Here is a 13,869-nt window from a genome sequence, read left to right as displayed (position 1 = left end):
TTGTTTCTGATCATGCAGCTCTAACAGGAGACCACCACTTGCCAGCCTTGATACCTTGTAGCCTGGACCAAGGACATCAATTAAGGACTTGGAAACTAGAAAAGGGGAAATGTTTCGTACTTGTTTATCGGATTTTTTTTATTGGATAACATGGTACCGTGAGAATTTCGGTGTCTGACGTCCAAGGAAATGGAAAACATCTTCGGTGCGCCCTCTTTTCTGAGGGCGATCAGGAAGGTGAGGAAAGGAACTAGCCATGGAATAATGTAATTTTCGGCAATAACGCCAGCCACCCACCGTGGAGCCCTACAAGGGGTCGCTACAGGGACTGTAAAAACAGGTCCTGCAAACGCCAGCTGCACGTTATCACTATAACCAAATATGAGATAACCTAGGTTGGCTATTCACACAAGGTTAACCCTTGCTGTCTGGAAAATTTGGAAATAAGCAGAAGCTAGGAGAGGACAGGAAAGATGAAAAGTGAGAGAAAGCCGAAGGCTGGACGGAGAGAGAGACAGGAAAAGACAACTACCGATTTCACCCAAGTGGGTCAGTCCGCGGGTGCTGTTACGTGAAACAGACGCCAAAGAGGTGTGTTGCCTCAACCGGAGGGCCTTAAATGTCCGAACGCCCGGCATTGGCTCAACCCCCAGGGTCCCCTTTTCCCCGGACACGGCTAAGCCGCGCACGGCTACACGCGGGAGGGTCCAACCCTCGTTTGCTCGGGTATGTGGTGTCGCAACGCACCAAACGCCTGCTGATGCAGACGCCCCTGCGGTGCGGGGGATGCAGTATGCACAATATGCGAGGTGCTAAAATTGATTGATTGATTGATGTTTAATGGCGCATGGGCATCTAAGGCCAAAGAGCGCCAGGACATGTGTTTTTGTTTAGAAAATTGTGGAATTGGTGCTATGACTTGAAAATAGAGGCTGCATAGAGGCCTACACGTAAGACAAATCTACAAATACTAGTGAATGAATTCTAAAATTATGAAAAGAAACATAAAGTCTTAAATGGATTGGTCATAGGCACACATGGTAAATTGTTGCGGATTGACCGAGTCCCTTGCTGTACAATTCTTGCTCACGCAAGAGGTGCAAGAGAGCTCAGACATACTTATGTGCATCAGATTGTACTTCAACTGTGAGGCACAATCTGATGGTTAGCATGGAATAAGATGATATCTAGAAAGTAACCTTGAGCAAGATAATTGAGCACTCTTTTAAAGTTAAAAAGAGCCTCCTCTGATAAGAACATCGAGGGATGGGGTGGTATATGGTGTGTGTAGAGTTCCTTAAAATGAGCTACTCGCTCTCGGTGAAGTTCGGGACATTGAATGAGAATATGTAGGACGGTTAAGTTCTCACCGCAGCGTGTGCACGTCGGTGGGCCAGTTGCAGTCAATAGGTGTTTGTGTGTGCCTAAGTGTGTCCTATTCTGAGTCGTGCCAGAGTGACTTCGGAGTGTCTATCAAGCTTCAGTGGGAAAGGTTTGGTTAATCGCGGTTTACACAGGTGCAGCTTATTTTCCACTTGCTTGTCCCGCTCATATTGCGAATGGTTATGAAGCACCTTTCGTGTCGCAGGTTTCATATCTACACCAGGTACCCAGCTTACATCAAAAATATCCCTATGAGCCGCTTGTCCAGCATTTTGGTCTGCGATTTCATTGCCTGCGATCCCAGAGTGTCCTGGCACCCAGCAAACAACAAGAGCAAGGTCTTGTTTATATGCTACATGATTGTGTTTAAGGAGCATGTTTAATACAGGGTTTCGGCTTGCTTTGCCACAGGACAGGGCTGTGACAACGCTTAAGGAATTGTGTATATTATGGACTTTTGTATCTTGTGCTGTATTATGTATTCAACAGTGATCAGGATGCCGTATGCTTCGGCCGTAAAAATGATGCTATGGGTATGTAATGTTTTAGTGTTGGAAAGGTTTGGGCCATGCGCTGCACATGATACCGAAGTTGCCGACTTCGAAGCATCAGTGAAAAATGCCGTTGATCTATACTTGTCTTCAAGGGCCAAGAAATGTTGGTGGATGAGGGCACTTGGACAACTCTTTTTGTTCAGTTCTCTAAAGGACAAGTCACAGGTAACATTACGTTGCTTCCAAGGTGGGATGGGTTCAGCATTGTCGCTTTCCTGTAGATCTGTGAAAACTACTCCGAGTTTTTCCGCAACAGATTTTACTGCCAACGGGAACGGCGGGGCGTGTGAAGGCCTGTTTAAGTACAACTGATTTGTGGGCTGATCACTTATGAGTGCTTTGCATGGATGTTGTTTCAGTGACATGATTCTTATTGCATAGGTGACTCCCAGATATGTACGTTGATAATCCAGCGGCCACTGATCCGATTCTGCATATAGACTTTGGACGGAGCTTGTCCGAAAGGCACCAAGCGCTGGACGGATACCTAAGTGATATACAGGATCAAGTACTTTAAGTGTTGTCTTTGAAGCCAACTGGTAAACAATACATCCATAGTCTATGCGTGACAACACAAGGCTTTTAAAAAGAGATAGGAGGCAATACCTATCTGTTCCCCACGACTGATGAGATAAAATTTTTAAAAGGTTCATGGTTTTAAGACATTTCAGTTTCAACTTTTTTATATGCTGCATGAAGGTTAGCTTACTACCGTAGATTACACCTAGAAATTTTTGTTCCTTTCTGATTGCCGGGCTTCTCCCATTCATCGTAATGCAAGGGTCAGGAATACCCCTCTTCGTCGGGAAAACAGCACACAGGTAGCCTTTTCTGCACTGAATTTAAAACCGTTTACGTCTGCCCATTTGGCGAGCCGATTAACAGTTAACTGTATCTGGCGTTCACATATGGACAGATTGCAAGATTTAAAGCTGACTTGGATGTCGTCCATATAGACAGAATAAGACACCACGGATCGTATAGCAGAGCGGAGAGAGTTCATTTTAATTAGGAAAAGTGTGCAACTTAGCACTCCTCCCTGTGGTACGCCGTTTTCTTGAACAAAAGTGCGCGAAAGTACACTGCCAATTCTTACGCGGAACTTCCTTTCAGACCGGTAATTCTGCAAGATTGTCAGCATATAACCACCAATTCCATAGGACGCCAGGTCTTGCAGAATACCGTATCGCCAGGCTGTATCATATGCTTTCTCAAGATCAAAGAATACAGATAGACAGTATTGGCTGTTTACAAATGCATCACGTATATATGACTCAAGGAGAACAAGATTATCGGTTGTAGACCTTGCTCTTCGGAAGCCAGATTGTTGAGGATCCAATATACTGTTATATTCCAAAAATAACACAAGGCGACGGTTAATCATTTCTTCAAATACCTTAAGTAACAGCTTGTGAGTGCAATCGGTCTGTAACTGTTAACTAAGGAAGGGTCTTTGCCGTGTTTGAGTACTGGCAGGACTATTGCCTCCTTCCAAGATGAAGGTATATGACCTGTTGCAAAAATCTTATTATAGAGACCTAAGATACAGTTCAGGGTCTCACAAGGCAGATTCTTGATTTTTTCATATGTTATGGTGTCAGAGCCTGGAGACGAGCTACCAAAGAGCCTAGGGCAAGCTTGAGTTCATGGATTGTAAGTGGTTTGTTGTATCCTTCTGATGACACCTTGGTTGGACGCAGAGGGATATTCTCAGCTATTTTTTATGGTGTAAGAACTTTTCGGTATAATTTTCGGAGCTTGATACCCTCTGGAAGTGCTCACCAAGGGTGTTTGCTTGACCTGCTATAGTATCCCCAGAGCCAGCGATGAGAGGAAAAGGATTTGGACGTTGCCCTTTTAGTTTACGTACCCTATTATACACTTTGCTAACATCCGTGTATGAGTTTATGGAGGATACGTAGCGTGTTCAGCTTTCTCTTTTCGATACTCAGCGGATACGGCGGCCATTGGCCTAGCACCGCTTAAATTCTATTAGATTTTCTGTGGTTGGGTAGCGTGAAAATCTACTCCATGCTTTGTTCTGGAGTTTCTTTGCAGTTTCACAGTCTCTGTTCCACCACGGTTTTGGATTTACTGTATCTGGGCAGGACTGGGGCATGCAGTTTTTAGCAGAACAGAGGATATGTTCAGTGATGTAGCTTGCCAGTTCCTCTACACCTAGGTGGTCCACATCTTCTAGGCACAGTTTACACATGTTTCTGAATTTCGACCAGTCTGCACTATGAAGTTTCCACTTTTGGGGTAAGCTGGTCCATTGTGCCACTTTGTTGTTTCTAGGAGTGTAGGGAAATGATCGCTCCCATACGGATTACTGATAACTCTCCATTCCAGGTATGGAAGAAGTGATGCTGACCCTATGGCTAAATCTATACATGAATACGTGTTGTGTGTGGAACTGTAAAAGGTTGGCTCTGCCTTCTTAAATAGACAGGCTCCAGAAGAAAGAAGGAAGTTTTCTATTGCCCGTCCTCTCTCATCACATCTTGAGTCACCCCAGAATGTGCTGTGAGCATTGAAGTCTCCGATTACTATATAGGGTTCGGGAAGCTGGTCAATCAGTTTTTCAAATTCTGCTGTGTCAAACCGTTCTTCAGGCGATATATATATATGGAGCAAATCGTTATAAGATGATTGAACAATATAGCCCGAACAGCCACTGCTTAAAATGAACTCTGGAGTGATACATGCTGGCATGCTACTGACTTTTGGGCTATGATTGGCACACCACCTGAAGAAGAATTACCATTATTTCTATTTTTACGGAAGACTATGTACTGTTTTAAGAAGTTCTGGTGTGTAGAGTTTAAATGTGTTTCTTGAACACAGAACAGTCGTGGCTGATATTCCGCTAGTAGATCTTTGATATCATCTAGATTGCGAAATAGGCCCCTGGCATTCCGATGAATTACTTGTGTAGCCATATCGAGGAAGATTTTGGTTGTCTGTGTTCAAGAGGACGTAGTATAAATAGATGGGTATGTATACTAGTGCGGTAACCACTTAGGTAACCGGTCCCTTTCTTTGAGCAGTTACAGCAATTTTCTCTCTCCTGGACGGATCCTATCCACCCCTGGGCGGCACGGGCCAGCAGCAGCAGCAAAAACAGCAAAAGAAGAGCGGCGGCGGCGTTAAGGTGAGCTGGGGGGCCGGCCCTCCCAAAACACTTTTTGCTCCGCACTCGGGACCACACACTAACAACACGCAGACAGCGGCCGAAAGGCAACTAAGCGAGGAAAACAAGTCTCAAACGCGAACTCGAGCTAAGCCGAGAAGAAACGCGACAAATCAGAAAGAGGATAGACGACCTAATTAAAGAAATGCAAGCGCTCAGACGAGCGGGCTACTCGCCGATCAGAACGCCAACGCCACCACCGCAGGCCGTGGCACCAGTGCAGCAAAACACAGAGGAGAAAAGCTTTAATGATGAAATCAGGAATTTCATGACTAGCGTGCAGAAGCAAATGCAACAGATGCAAAATCAGATGCAACAAACGCAACAAAAGATAGCTCTGCAGGACCAGAGCTTCCGTAACTACGTCAAAAATCAAAACACGCAGAAAACCACTAATGACGCCAGGGATAGCCTATACAATGACAGGCGATTCGGATCAGAAACCCAAGGTACAAGCAACAACAGTAACAACGCAACATGGCAGGAGAAAACCAACTAGAAGTATGGCAGTGGAACTGCAGAGGGTACAAGCGCAAGCAAGGACTCCTGCAACAGTTCATATCTACGCGAGAAAATCCACCAGATATAATCATGCTACAGGAAACCAATAATACACCCGCACTCAGGGGCTACACGTGCCAGGAGAGTGGCCGCACCGCGACCCTCATAAGTAACAAAGTAGTAACCATAGCGCATAAAGAAATCGAGGACACCCAGATAGAACACGTGATCACGGAGGGGATTCCCAAAAAGAAAAGAAAGGCTAGAGGTACGTACGTAGTAAACTTGTACAGCCCACCTAAACAGACAAAAGGAAACTTTATTAAACTTTTCGCGGAGGCCAAAAAATTGGCGGGACAAAACACCCTAATCATAGCGGGAGACTTTAACGCTAAAAGCCCGCGCTGGGGCTATAAGAAGGAAGACAAGAAGGGACGAGGCATCTGCACGGCGGCAGAAAACACCGGGTGTGAGCTGCTAACCGATGAAAACCAGCCGACTAGACAGGGAAACAGCGTCAGTCCAGACACGTGTCCCGACCTAACCTTTATCAGGGGCGCCAAGCAGGCAGAGTGGGAAAACCTGCTCGAGAACCTTGGCAGCGACCACCACATAATAACAGTCAGCACGGTGGCAGACAATGTCAAGAGGAAAATTGGTACGGCTCGGCTGACGGATTGGGACGCCTTTAGAGCACACTGTCAACAGCTAAAGGGTAACATTACCTCGGTTGAAGAGTGGAGCCAGCAACTCAAGCAAATTCAGGAAATGTACACGCAAGAAGTGCATAGAACGGAACAAACACCGGAGGTAGACAAGCGGCTCCTCGGGCTCTGGGAGGCTAGACGCGGGCTCACCAAGAGATGGAAAAGACAAAAGCTAAATAAGAAGCTAAAGAAGAAGATAGCGGACATCACTAGGCAGACGGAGGAGTACGCGACGCAGCTGGCCAGACAGGGGTGGCAACAGTTTAGCAACTCGCTGAACGGGACCCTAAGTACGGCCAAAACGTGGCGCATCCTCAAGGCCCTAATGGACCCTAGCAAGAACAAGTCCGAAAGCGGTAAATCGATCCAAAGACTGATCCACCAGTACGAAGGTCCCGAAGAGCAGCTCCTGAAAGAAGTCCGAGAAAAATGCTACGGGAAAGACCAAATCAAAGGTTACAAAGGAGATTATCTCGGTGAGGAAAACCCGAAAATGGACCGACCCATCACAAGAGAGGAGGTCACCGAAGCCGTGAGAGCGGCCACCAAGAATACAGCGGCGGGAGCGGACAAGATTCGAAACTCGCTCATAAGAAACCTAAGCGACGAGGCAGTCGATCAGCTGACGTCGTACCTCAACACGCTCTGGCAAGAGGGGAAGGTACCGGCGGAATGGAAACACGCCATCGTGGTCATGATACCCAAGCCGGGCAAGAAACTGCAGATCGAGAATCTCAGGCCGATCTAGCTTACGTCGTGCCTGGGAAAACTGTATGAGAGAATAGTCACCAGAAGGATCCAGCAGCACCTGGAGAACGGGAGGTGGTACCCTGACAGCATGTATGGCTTCAGGGCCAACCTATCGACGCAGGACGTCCTCCTGCAACTCAAAGAGGAGGTACTCGACACAATGCCTAAGGCGGCTGAAAACGTTGTGATGGCGCTCGACATCAAAGGCGCCTTCGACAACGTCAGCCACGCGGCCGTAATGGAGGGCCTCAACAACACCAACTGCGGAAGGAAAGTACACGACTACGTCAAGGACTTCCTAACCGACAGAACGGCAACGGTAGGACTGGGGGAGTTGAGGAGCGACACCTTCTCCACACCGTGTAAAGGCACACCCCAAGGCTCCGTCATATCGCCCGTGTTATTTAATGTGGCGATGATCGGCCTGGCAAAACGACTCGGCGAAATTCAGGGCATCCAACACGCGATGTACGCGGACGACGTCACGGTTTGGGTCACGAAGGTTCACTGGGAGAAAAACAAGAGAAGCTACAAGAGGCTGCGCGCTGTGTCGAAAAGTACACCAGAGAGAGGGGACTGGTATGCTCCACAGAAAAATCCGAATTACTGAGAGTAGGTAGACACCCCACCCAAGCAACGCTGGAAGTAACGCTTGATGGTCAAAACATCCCGGAAAAGAATATGATCAAAATCCTGGGCATGTGGCTACAGGGCAGCAGAAAATGCAACCACACCATCAGCCTGCTGAGCAAAGTGACGGAGCAGGTGGGCCGGATGATCAACAGGGTCTCCCAAAAAAGATACGGCATGAAAGAGGAAGACACACTCAAACTCGTCGGCAGCCTGGTCGTTAGTGGAGTCATCTACTCGCTACCGTACCACGCGATGACCAAAGGAGAGAGGGAACAGGCGGACACGATAATCAGGAAAGCATACAAGACGGCTCTCCATCTGCCGAAAAACACTTCAAACGAAAAACTGCTCCAACTGGGCATCAGCAACACTTTCAGCGAACTGGCAGAAGCCCTGCTTGAAACGCAAAAAGCCAGACTCAAAAGCACCCCTGCAGGGAGAGCGCTCCTGACTAGGCTGGGAGGGGACACGAGTGGACACGTAGATAGATACGCAGACGTGCCCGACTGCTTAAGAAAAACAATAAGCGTTAGGCCAGTACCTAAGAACATGGACCCCAACCTCCACTAGAGTAGAAGGCAGGCGCGAGCCGAATACGTGGAAAAGACACTCGCGCTACTAGAGAACACGGTGTACACGGATGCTGCCACGTACCCGCGAGAAGGGAAGCGCATGGCCACGGCGGTGGTGGTGGACGGCGACGGCAATTTGATCACATGTGCGACGGCAAAGGCAGCCGACACAGCGGAGGCCGAAGAAAGTGCCGTGGCGCTGGCGGCAGTAGAAGGATATAGGACAGGCAGGCCTCTAAACATCCTAACAGACTCGAAGAAAGCGTGCAGAAATTACACGCGGGGCAGGATTAGCAAAGCCGCCCTCAGAATTCTTGGCGGAGCCAACTTCGCCGAGAGGAACGTTACGCACAAGTTAATTTGGATTCCGGCCCACGCAGGCATAGAGGGTAACGAAAGGGCAGACAGCCTAGCTCGAGAGACCACGTTCCGAGCAGAGCAGTCGCGCGCCCCGGAGTATCACCCACACGCTTGTGAGGGAGGATACACAGAAATCTTCAACTTATACAGAGGGACGAGAGCCAAATATCCCCCACCGCACAAAGCTCTAACGCAGGAGGAAGCAACGAGTTGGCGCAGATTGCAGACAAACTCCTTCCCAAATTTATACATCCTAAACAAAATGTACCCAACACAATATAGAGACAACTGCCCATGGTGCGGGACCACACCCACACTATACCATGTCACATGGCAATGTAAACACAATAAATCATTCCACCAACACAATAACCCGAGTGCGGAGCAATGGGAGAGTCGGCTTACCAGCTGCGAGCTCACGGCCCAAAGGGCCTTAGTGCAGCACGCTAGTGAGGTAGCTAGGCTCAGTGGAGCCCTGGAATAGGGGCCCACCCTTGCTGGAAGAGGCTCCAAGTCGCCGGCGCCCAAGACGACCGAGACCTCGAGACGCTAAATCCTTGAAGGTACCAAAATAAAGTTTCTCTCTCTCTCTCTCCTAGCGCGCTCCTGAGAGCGCTGATCTTTCGGCGTCGATGACGCCGGGGATTTCTGATCGACCTCCATAACCTCGGAGGCGCTGGAGGATCGTGAACTAGGCGCTGAAACTCGCGTCCCAGGCCGTGGAGTTCGGATTAGCTTTGGGACCTGCGGGACTGGAGTCGGCAGGCCCACTTTCGATGTTGATGGAGCAGCACTTGCTGCAGCCACCAGGGGGGCAGGCGGAGTGATTACCGGGCCACTGTCAGTGACCGCGGTAGACTCCCGAGGGATTTGTGACGCTGCCCCCCGCCGCGCCACCTCGGAAAAGCTTGTGTTATTCAAGTATGACAGACGTTTCCTTGCTTCGTGAAATGTTATATTTTCTTTGACCTTTAATGTAATGATTTCTTTTTCTTTCTTCCATTTAGGGCACGTTCTAGAGTTGGCTGGATGGCTTCCATCACAGTTCACGCAATGTGGAGATGAGTCGCAAGTGTCTGATGGATGATCGTTCGAGCTGCATTTCGCGCAAGTCTGCCGTCCTCGGCATGTCTGGGAACCGTGCACATACCTCCTGCACTTAAAGCACCATCGAGGATTTGGAATGTACGGCCTTACACGTACTTTGATATAGCCTGCATCCACTATACTAGGCAACACACTGGTACCAAAGGTTAGTACAATGTGCTTTGTTCGAAGTTGTTCGTTATTCCTGCGGATTAGAATTCGTTCTACCTTGATGACATTGTGGTCCTGAAAACCTTCAAGCTGCTCTTCGTTACTAAGGTCCATGAAGTCGTCTTCGGAGATTACTCCACGGCTCGTGTTCATGGTTCGATGTGCGGACACAGTGACCGCTACATCGCCTATGCATTTCAAGTCATTCATTTCCTCATATTGGGATTTATCTTTCAGTTGAAGGAGCAGATCTCCATTAGACATTTTTGTGGCTTTGTAGCCAGGTCCTATCGTGTTGCGAAGGCATTTCGCCACCAAGAAGGGGGAGAATTTACGTACGCTCGTGTTGCTTTCACTATGGATTACATGGTACTTTGGGAAATTTTCTTCATTGTTTTTCAAAAAGAATTGAAAGGTTGCATCGGTGCGCCCTCTTTTTAGAGGGCGACCAAGGGAAAGTGTTTTACTAGAAGCCATATAGAGGTCATGAGTTCGGCAGCAGCGCCAACCGCCCACCACCGAACCCAACATGGGGACGGAGCAGGTCTTACGAGTAAGACAAGCCCTCGCCAGTTGTACGGTGCCACTATAACCCAATCTGGAGTACCCAAGGTTGGTCACCTACACAAGGTTAACCCTCGCTGCCAGGAAAGTTGGAAGTAAATAGAAGAGACGAGAAGACAGGAAAGATTGAAAGGAAGAGAAAAAGACGCAGAATGGAGAGGACAGGAAAAGGCAACTACCGATTTCCCCCGGGTGGGTCAGTCCGGGGGTGCCGTCTACGTGAAGCAGTGGCCAAAGGAGTGTGTTGTCTCCGCCAGGGGGCCTTAATGATCCAAACACCCGGCATCGGCTCAAGCCCCAGGATCCCCCTTTTCCCGGACACGGCTAAGCCGCGCACGGCTACACGCCGGAGGGTCCAACCCTCGTGTGCTCGGGTACGTGGTGTCGCAACACCCCAAACGCCTGCTTACGCAGACGCCCCTGCGGGGGAGGTGCTAAAATTGCCTACAGCACTACTGTCTCGCCGGAGCCCTTGAAACACAGGGGCCTAGAGGCCTGTGCTATCCGGAATAACTATTACAGCGGCATCCGCTGAAGAGAGGAGGCACTACGATCGTATGGCTAGTTAGTCAAATGTGGTTTAATGGCGCAAAAGCGGCTAAGGCTATGCTGCGCCAAAGAAGAGGTGTTATAAAATCCAGTTTAGGAAAGAAAAGGTTGTGCTAATAATCTATATTTTATGCAAAAATCCATGCTCTAGAAAGTTACGGACGTCACATAATGGGACTAGCCGATCATCACCTAAAATTGGTTAGTTCGGGTTTAATAGCGCAAAAGCGACTAAGGCCATGCCGCGCCATCCACAAGATATTTAGAAATCAAATGTTAAAGCCGCGAAAGCTGCGTTACCTTAGAGGTTTTATAAAAAAACGGTTTCTTCTAGAAAGCTGAACAGGTCAGTGAAGGACACTAGCGGTTCATCTCCGAGTATCGAGGCGGGGTGTAAAGGTATATGTAGGATGTAGAGATTCTGTAAAATCTTCCGTCTCTGTGTTTCAATATATGGACATGTCGTAATCATGTGCGTTACTGTGAGTGGTTCATGGCACTTCTCGCAAGTTGGTGAAGCGCAAGTTGGTGAAACCTCTTAGAAGCGTTGCTGGTGATTGCACGACTTCCACTCGCTAAGCAGCGGTTTTATCGTGTGTAACTTGTTATTTATGCAAGAGTCTCATTCTAGTTGTCACTTTGATACCAGGGCCTTCTGAATCGCTTGGATACTGTCTCTGTATGGAAGTGTTGTTTGTGTTATGTCTTCGTGGGCTGCCATGAACGCGCATCTATCTGCTGCTTCATTCCCTGGTATCCCAACATGGCTGGGGACCCAGCATAATCGTATGGTTCTCCCGTATTTATTATAAGCCACCATGTTTAGGATATTTCCAAGCAGGGGTTCAGATGCTCAGTTAAGGTTTAGAGCTTTGAGTGCGCTCAACGAATCGGTATCTATGATGGCATTCATCTGCTTCTTGGTGGTTATCTTTTTTTACTGCCGTTCATATCGCGTAAACTTCGGCGGTGAAGACTGAAGAAAAAATATTTATCCGAATGCTATATTCCACATTTTCCGTTATGATCCCGACACCTACGTGTTCTGTGTTTTAAGCCGTCAGTGTAAAATTCCACGTAGTTTTTACACTCTTCTTGAATAGCTAAGAACTCTTGTAATATGTATTCTTTTGGAATGTCATTTTTCTTTAGAGGTGTTAGTGTCCAGTCACACAGCTGTGAAAAGTTGTACCATGGTGGTAATTTTTGTGGCCTTTCAGCAACCTGCAGAGCCTCATGAGGAACATCATAAGTCTGACAGTATTCTTCGTGTCGTAGCATTAGTGGCCGAATCATGTTCGGTTTGTTTGTGTAGTGTATACGTGATTTGCACTGTGTTACGATGCTGTAGCATATATGTTGTGGTGATGATCGAATTCGTAGTACATAGGAAAGTGTAAGTAGTGCTGTGCGTTGCTGTAAGGAAGGCTGATTGCAGTCAACGATGTGGGGCAACCATGATGATTGGAGCAGTCGGACAAGCCGAAGCCACTGCAGAGGCGGGCTCGTCACCGGGAGGCATGGTGACAAGCTCGGTGTGCCGACCAATTCGGAGTTCTGTGGCGAGGACGGGGATCGCTGACCTCCACCAGAAATGTTACGCGTGGAAAGAGACAGACGAAAGATGCTATTTACACACTATTTACACTGGAGCCAGACAGCCAGGCTGACACTCGCTCGTGCCAAGGGCACCGACAAACTTTATCGTCGTTCTCGCGGCGGCTCGTCTCTTGAGCATCGCTGAATGATATCGTAAAAATATAAACTTTGGAAAGGCAATGTTCTGTAGGCACCGCTCTCAAGTCGTAGGCCGAGAACATTAACTGGATCAAATCGATTGGTGTATGACTGCCTAGCTGCGCCATAAACTACACTACCGTAGTCGAGGATGCTACGTACAAGGCACCGGTATATACGTAGTAGGCAAGTTCGGTCATATCCCCAGTGCTTGTGTGATAATACCTCGAGGATATTTCATGCTTTATTTGCTTTAATTTTAGTTGTGTTAATGTGGGCCAGGAAGTTCGGCTTTGTGTCAAATGTTACGCCTAAAAATTTGTGGTCGTCTTTGACCGGCAAGGTTGTACCATCCAATGTGAAAACTGGATTGCTGTGTAACCCTCGTTTCTGGGAGAAGAGAACTATAACAGCTATGTCAGTTGAAGACCGGAATCCATTTTCGCTAGCCCATTGTGTAAGATTATTTATGGTTATTTGTAGTTGCCTTTTGCAAGTGGGCAGATTTGAGGCGCGGCAAGCCACTTGCAAATTGTCGAAATATATTGAGTGCATAACAGAGGACAGAATGATCTTATTAACAGAATTCATTTTGTTATGAAGAGTGTCGTGCTCAGAATGCAACCCTGTGGAACGCCATTTTCCAGTGTAAAGGTGCGTGAAATTATTGTGCCGAGACGCACCTGAAATGTTCCATTTGACATCAAATCACATAGACAATTTAGCATTCTGCCGCGAATCCGCAGGTCAGCTAGGTCCCTCAAGGTTCCATATCGCCACGTCCTATCATACGCATTTTCTAAATCGAAAAATCCATGAGACAGTATTGTTTGTGTAGAAACGCGTCACGTATTTCCTGTTCTAGTCGCACGAGATGGTCAGTGGTGGAGCAGCCCTTTTTGTATCCACACTGGTGCATGTCTATTAGGTGTATTGTTTCAAGGATGAATGTGAGTCTGATGTTTACCTTGCTCTCATAGGATTTGGCTAGACAGCTTGTTAATTTAATGGGTCTGTAGCTGCTAGGGAATGTTGCGGGTTTATCAGATCTTAGAAAAGGCACTACTATCGCATTCTTCCAACCTGTGGGCATTGCGCCAGACTCCCAT

The sequence above is a fragment of the Dermacentor albipictus genome, chromosome 6 (assembly GCF_038994185.2).
Source record: "Dermacentor albipictus isolate Rhodes 1998 colony chromosome 6, USDA_Dalb.pri_finalv2, whole genome shotgun sequence".
Classification (NCBI taxonomy): domain Eukaryota; kingdom Metazoa; phylum Arthropoda; class Arachnida; order Ixodida; family Ixodidae; genus Dermacentor; species Dermacentor albipictus.
This window is presented reverse-complemented; position numbering follows the sequence as displayed.